Source organism: Silene latifolia, chromosome 7 (genome assembly GCF_048544455.1).
Source record: "Silene latifolia isolate original U9 population chromosome 7, ASM4854445v1, whole genome shotgun sequence".
NCBI classification, from domain to species: domain Eukaryota; kingdom Viridiplantae; phylum Streptophyta; class Magnoliopsida; order Caryophyllales; family Caryophyllaceae; genus Silene; species Silene latifolia.
This window is the reverse complement of record NC_133532.1, coordinates 104490033-104497947: the sequence shown is the minus strand read 5'-3', so window position 1 is coordinate 104497947 and position 7915 is coordinate 104490033. Positions and strand designations below refer to the sequence as shown.

The window sequence follows — 7915 nt, the reverse complement described above, 5'->3', positions numbered from 1 at the left end:
ATGTGAGCACTAAGTTGAGCACTCAATTGAGTAACGGAGTCCACTTCATGCTTTCCTCCTCTAGTAGCCTTGCGAGGTCTACTATATTGTGAGTTATGGACCACCATTTCCTCAATTTTGTTCCATGTTTGATTGTCATCAACTTCGGTGAACATTCCATTTGATCCCATGTTGAGAATGTTCCTTGAATCTTCATATAGACCGTTCCAAAATTGTTGTACCAAGAACCACTCGCTAAGTCCATGATGAGGACATGAGCGACAAATTCCCTTGAACCGCTCCCAAGCTTCATACAAAGATTCTTCATCCCTTTGCTTAAAACCCGTAATTTGAGCTCTTAGCATGTTAGTCTTTTCCGGTGGGTAGAATTTTTTGTAGAAAGCTAGAGCCAACTTCTTCCAAGAATCAATTCCGAGAGTGGCCTTATTAAGGCCCTTCAACCATTGTTTCGCGGTGCCAATTAGAGAAAAAGGAAATAAGACCCATCGAATTTGGTCTTGAGTTACACCGGTTTGAGAAATCGCATCACAATAGTCACAAATGGTTTCCATATGAGAATCGGGGTCTTCACTAGGCATCCCCTCAAATTGGCTCCTTTCGACTAATTGGATAAAGGCGGATTTGGCAACAAAATTTCCGGTTAGATGTTGTGGTGTGGGAGTACCATTGGGTAGGTTCTCCTCGGTGGGTACGGAATGTGATGAAAACTTAGGCATTGTAGGTTGATTTTGTGTGGTATTTTGTAATGGGTTCTCCTCACCTTCTCTTGCAAAAGGGTTGATGAACTCAATAGTTGGTTGAATATCTACAACCTCACCAATACCTCTCAAATTCCTCCTAGCAAGTCTTCTATTGGTTGTCAAAGTTCTTTCAATTTCACGATCAAAAGGTAACAAATCACCTTGTGACCTTCTAGACATGCAAAATATCAAACAACTTGAAAACAATTAGAACAAACCTTGAGGAGTTTTACTTCCCCAAGGCAAAGAAAGACACAACTAATAAAAATATAAGGAAATCTAAATCAAGCTAACACCGTCCCCGGCAACGGCGCCATTTTTGATGCGGTCGTGATGGTGTGGTGGTATGATGGTATGGTATGTCGTTGGGTCACGTCCAATCAAAACACAATTTATAGCTTCACAAACAACTCTACAATTAGTAAAGAGGCAAGTAAAGGTCGGATCCCAAGGGACGGGAATTGAGATGAGATTTCTATTGAAACTAGTGGTGTCTTAGGGGTGTCACAATTTGGGTTGATGTAGAAGGTCACTAAACTAAATAGCAATGAAAATAAACAAGCAAGATGAATTAAAAGGGTTGTAAACAATTGATAAAAAGCACTAGGGTGTCATGGGGTCATAGGGGAATCATGGGAATTGATCATACAAACATGTTCTCAAATTATAAGCAAGCAATTATTGTTGTGATGGATTGAGTTGGGTTATTTCTTACAATCCTATGAAAATTTGGGTCCCGGAGCCAAATCGATTAGATTGTACAACACCTACAAGTCGACTTAATCTTCCCTACTCAACAACTAACATGCATGGTCTAATGAGACTCGAGTTGGTTTATGTCTTACAAGTCTCATTGAAAAGATAGGTTATGGGTAAAAAATGCAAGGATTCATAGGCTCGCATTTCATCAAACATAACATGTGCATGAGTTAAGATCAAAAAAAGCAAGCAAATAAATCATGAAAGCATATTAATTTAAGCATGAATCATTTCCCCATGTTGGTTTCCCCTAATTACCCATTAACCCTAGCTAGGTGACTACTCACTCATTATCATGTTGATCATGCTAGCAAGGTTGTCAATCATACCAACAAAATGAAACATGATGAACAAGTGAAAGTAATTAACAATAATTAAAAAGGGATTAAGAGGATTATACCTAATAATGATTCCAATAATAAAGCAAAGATAAAAGAAGTACTTGATGCTTGATTGAGAGGTTGTCAATCTCCCAATAATAACCCAAATAATCTTCAATTACCCAAAATAAAGGATGAACAAAAGAGAGATTAAGGAAATAAAACTTGTATTAAAACTTGATTAATTGTTGATTACAAAACTAAAGAGAGATTTGATTAATATTAACTACTCTAAGAATTGATAAGAAGAACATGCTCTTCTAATTAGACTAATGGGGTATTTATAGTGGAAATTAGGTGGATGCATTAGGGTTAACTAAGGGCTATACTAGTAATTACACTTTTTATATTGAGCAGGGAGGAGCCGGTATTTTTCGAAGGAAGGGCTTCTTTCTTTGTAGCTTGGAGAAGACGAAATTTCGCTGTACTGGAATCCGTGCGTATTGGAGTCGGGACGGGCGGATTCTGGCAGGGGAAGACGGGCGTCTTCAAGGGAATCCGGGCGGATTCTGTGGCTGCTGTCCGGGCGTCTTTGAAGGAAGACGCGCGGATTGTGCTTGTGGAGGACGGGCGGATTCAAGACAATCCGCTCGGATTGTAGCTCAGCAATATTTCTTCTTCTTTTCTTCCCTTTTCTTCATAAAATCCTTGGGGATTTCCTCGGGGACTCAAGGATCCTTTCTCGTCATTTGCCCAACTACTATAATATGTACAAAGGCCTTCTAATCTTGTCTCTCCTTGATGCTTGGTCATTGGATTCGATCAATTTAGTCTCGTTTTGCCATGAAAATGCAAGATTCTTACTCCTTTCCTACCAAGGGCTCAAAATCTCAAAGAATATGCAAAACAAAGAACTAAAGATAATAAATGACCTAAATATTCACTAAAAAGCATGGGAACAAGGCTAATTTGGGGGCTAAATATGCGCTAATTATGGTCACATCAAAGAACTTTGCTCCATGGAGGTTCTTCATCTCCTTGCGTGAGGACTACGCAATCCCGGTGTTGTGTCCGATGTCATGGTGGTATCCGCATTTCTTGCTAGCATCCCTACTGTCGTTATCCCTAGCTACCGGCTTCTTCGGCCACCTAACTCTCTGTCCGAGCTCCTTCAATGCCTTTAATACTCCGGTGATGCCTGTGGTGAATCCGTACTCACTCAACTTGGGGGGCAAGCTAGCACTTTAAGTCCAATTGTTGTCTCCTGAAACATTGTTCACGGTGTTCTTGCTGTATGGTTTAGATCTTTCACTTTTCTTTTCTGTGGTGATTTTTCTGTTGGTACGCTCTGTATCGTAAACATCCCTCATGGATTCATCCTCTTCTAGGTACACGATAGCCACTGCCTGTTATTGTACCTCCTCGAAGGTGGTACACGGGTACTTGGTGGGTTCTTTGTATAGATCTGAATCATGTTGAAGTCCACACCAAAATTCTTCTACATTCTTTGGTATGTCACATTTTGGGATGGAGACCTTTTCTCTGTTGAATGACAGACAAGTCGTATACCTATCAAAAATAACCAACTGGCTCTAACTAATATAGCTAGGGAAGTCGGGTCGATCTCCACAGGGAGATGGGAAAATGTCAGCTTCGTCTAAGTTTGTCACGGTAACCAAATTGGAGGGTTTTAATTGTATTGTTCTAGACTAATAAAAGGGATAGAGAAGAAAGAACAAGAGAATAAAGTTTAACCAAGTAGAGAAAGCAGCTAAGAGAGACGGTTCACCATGATCATTTGGTCAAGTAATCTAGGTCTCAGGTCAATGCAGGTATGGTCTAAGGAGCAGTGAATATCTCCTTTCGGTCTCAGTTCGCCCTAAAGCACAAATAGCTTAGCTTTTGCCCTCACTACGGTGCCCTATTGTTCGCTACGAGTCTCACCCTTTCCATCCTTTCGGTCCAGGTCAAGGTTCACTATGATATAAATGCCTAATTGCGTCGACTCAATTAAACAGATACTGAGATAAATGCAAAAGATTAACAACAAGGACTACACCAACATTAACCTAATAAATCGATTACTATCCCTTCACAATCATGGATCCCCTTAGTCTTAGCAAAAGGGGATTAGCTATGCATCATCATCGAGTTAACAATAATAACATATAGATAATTGAATTTAAACATAGTAACGAGGCTAAATAAGATTGAATAGAGTAATGATGAAAGTAATAAAGAGAAATAGAAAAACAATAATAATCATTAAAGGATTAAAGAAGAATAATAATACCAAATATAAGTTCCGAATCTGAGTCGCAAAGTATAAAAGAGAGTGAAATCCAAGAACAGTAGAAAGGATAGAGTAAAAGTGAATGAGGGGGGGAGTTACGCAGTCTACTGTATTAAGTAGTATACGAAAATCCTCCTCTACACCTAATCCATAACTAAATTACAACAGCCCATACGAAATTAGGCGGAAAATAGTTTATAACAGACTAAACCACTCGATCGAGTGGAAATAAACCACTTGATCGAGCAACTAAGCACAAAACCCCTCGATCGAGTGGAAATAAACCACTTGATCGAGTAACTCCTTGCAATGCCTACTTGATTGAATACTGAGATTGCTCGATCGGGTAACCTCAGTATATAAAGCATTCGATCGAGTGGAAAATCTACTTGATCGAGCTATCTTGGTACGTTTAGGCATTAAACACCTTGCGAAACTAGCTCACGCGTCTTCAAAGTGTTGGATTCCAAGCTCCGGCTTCATGTTCTCCATAAATGCATGCAAATGGGACGAATTAAGGCTCGATTTAGCTCCTCTTTGGTTTATTCCTGCAATTTACATAAAACGAACCAAAGTAGAATATTCGGGGGTATTTGTAGCCAAATGCTACATAAATAGTACAGAAATGCGTGTAAAAATGAGGTAAAAACCTTATATAAAATACACGCATCAAATCTCCCCAAACCAAACCTTTGCTTGTCCCCAAGCAAACTATGAATGCAACTAAGAATAAACAGTTGAATGGGACCAACGCATCAGCTACAAATCACCCACCAAAACCAGTTTAATGCAATAACTAACAAAGTGGCAAGTGAGAAGTGCAATCGAGTTAAATCAATGTTTCAAACTTACTGAACCGTCGACCTTGCAAGACTCAAAAGATATCGGACTCTCACGAGTCGCTCATCACTCAAAATTAGGCAAAAGGTGAGTATATATGTGAAAGATAGAAAGAAGTAAAGACACTCACCTAACTCGACCTATAAGAACATGCATGCAATTAACATGAATAAAGTCTCTACAACCGTACATACGCATTCCAACCATACTAATGACCAAGACACATGCCGAGGACTTACATTTGGGTAAGTGAGGTAATGGGTAAGAAGGGGCTAAGATGAATTTGGATATGTGGGGTTAATAGCCAGGCTAGCAACAAAGAGTCCAAATTTTGAACTGCATCCCAACTTCGTACTCAATATAACAAAATGAAACGGTGCAAATTCCATGCACTCTACTCACGAAACACCAAAAACTCATCAACTCCCCATAAGATATAAGTAAAACATGGGAGTGAAAATCATTATACAATTTCTCATTTTTTTTCTTCGCACATGATTTTTCTTTCTTTTTCATCTTTTTCGTTCTCTTTTTTTTTTTCTTTTTCATTTCATTTTTTTTTTCATTTTTCATCCATCATTTTTTTCTTTCATTCCCTTCAATTCTTCCACCATCTTCTCGAAATCGATAAAAAATAACCAAACTGATAGAAACATTCCAAACAGCTACTCCTCGCTAGCTCGGCTAGGGTAGAAAAAATTATAGATAGTAGATAATAGGACAAAAAGGCAATTTGGCTATGTGAGGCTCATGGGTAGAATGAAATAAAAGGGAATTGCCTCTCCTAACATGTGTCACCATCCACAGACCGAATGCATACAGGTATTAAGAAGACTAGACTCATGCTTATGCAAATTGATGTTACATGCCTTAAAGAGAGTACTACTCACATCCTAAATGAAACCGGTCATGAATGTCACCAGTTTATAAAGCTCTAAACTCATAATGTAATGTAGTTTGCCGATATATGAGTCAAGTCTATTCGTTCAGATAAGAGAGAAACAAAAACTCGTAGATCATGCACATAATCATGCCAAATAAATGTCAAGAAAATGCAAGGCTAAGGTAAGGATTCAATGTAGCGACAAAGTTCAAACGTTCCGACTCAAAATTAAACGTGAAAATTTCGTGGAAATTTTTGAATTTTATGTGATTTTTATGAATTAAAAACGACAATGCATGCGAAAATAAATAAACGTGCAAGCAAAAATGCAAGAAAACATGCAGACACAGATATGGATGCATACCTCCCCAAACCAAACCGTACAATGCCCTCATTGTACGAAAAATAGGGAAAGAAATGCAAACTGAAGAGAAAAGGAGAAGTGGAGTTGGAATACTTACAAAACGTCATGAAGAGGGACCTCCCTAAACCGACCATGAACATGGGAGGTCAAAGAAAGTCAAGCAGTAGCTCCATAGACGTAAAGTAGCAGCTGGAAGACGTAGCTACTCGATCGAGTAGCTTGGAACTGCTCGATCGAGTGAACTGGTGTCTGGAAGGGCTCGATCGAGTGAACGTGTTTATGCAGCTGGTCGATCGAGTATATATATCACTCGATCGAGTGAATATTACCCCAAAAGTGCTCGATCGAGTAGAAAAACTACTCGATCGAGTGTTGTAACCTGCAGAACACGCATAAAAGACAAGGAGAGTATAAAGAGTGCGTAAAACAGTATCTAAAGTTCAACATAAAGCTAAAGAAAAATAAAAAGTTCAACAAAAATACAATAAAACAGTTCGGGCTGCCTCCCGTGGAGCGCAGGTTTATGAGGTCCCGCACGACCTTTCTGGCATCAATTAACTGGCGCATCTAGCTCGTCGAAGTACAAGACTTCAACACGATTGTCTGCTTCATTTGCCTCGTGATAATGCTTCACATATTGCCCATTCACCTTGAACCTACTACCTTCGGAATCTTCGAGCTCCACGGATCCAAATTTGGTAACAGCCGTCACCGTATAAGGACCACTCTACCTAGACTTCAGCTTACCAGGAAATAATCGCAATCGGGCATTAAACAGCAGCACCTTTTGCCCAACATGAAACTCCCGAGGTAGAATTCTCTTGTCATGCCATCTCTTCGTCTTTTCTTTATAAATGTGCGAGTTGTCATAGGCATTAAGCATAAATTCTTCCAACTCATGTAGCTGCAAAAGACGATGCTGACCACACAACTTAGGATCAAAGTTAAGCTCACGAATTGCCCACCAAGCCTTACATTCCAATTCAACAGGTAAGTGACATGATTTCCCATAAACTAACCTATAAGGTGATGCACCAATTGGTGTCTTAAAAGCGATTCAGAGGCCCATAATGTGTCTTCTAATTTAAGACTCCAGTCCTTCCGTGATTTAGAAACTACCTTAGACAAGATCTCTTTCAGCTCGCGATTAGAGACCTCTACCTGACCACTAGTTTGGGGATGATACCCCAAACCACGCCGGTGTTGGACACCAACTTTAGACAGAATGGAAGTTAGTTTCTTTTCTTTAAAGAGCATTCCCCCATCACTAATGACGACCCTAGGGACACCAAATCGGGGAAATATGATCTTTTTAAACATTTTTATCATGGTCTTGGCATCACAATGAGGTGAGGCAATTGCCTCAACCCATTTCGACACATAATATACAGCCACTAAAATGTACCTGTTACCTTTACTAGACGGGAACGGTCCTTGGAAATCAATGCCCCAGACATCGAAAACCTCAACCTCTAAGATACCATTCTGTGGCATCTCATGTCTCTTTGAAATGTTCCCTGATCGTTGGCAAGCATCACAAGCTGAAACAAAAGACTTAGCATCAGCAAACAAAGAAGGCTAGTAAAAACCAGACTGAAGTACCTTAGCCACGGTGCGCGATGGACCGTGGTGACCACCATAGGGAGAGGAGTGACAGCCTTCTAGGACTACTTTGGCCTCCCACTGCGGAATACACCGTCTATAGAGATCGTCTGC

General features: G+C 39.8%; 1 non-coding gene across 1 annotated transcript; it reads left to right on the top strand.

Moving 5' to 3' along the window:
• Positions 1 to 237: 237 nt before the first annotated feature.
• On the top strand, positions 238 to 344 carry LOC141593405 (small nucleolar RNA R71). Its single transcript, XR_012521490.1, has one exon. It is a non-coding gene; the product is annotated as a small nucleolar RNA R71 (small nucleolar RNA).
• Positions 345 to 7915: the final 7571 nt, after the last annotated feature.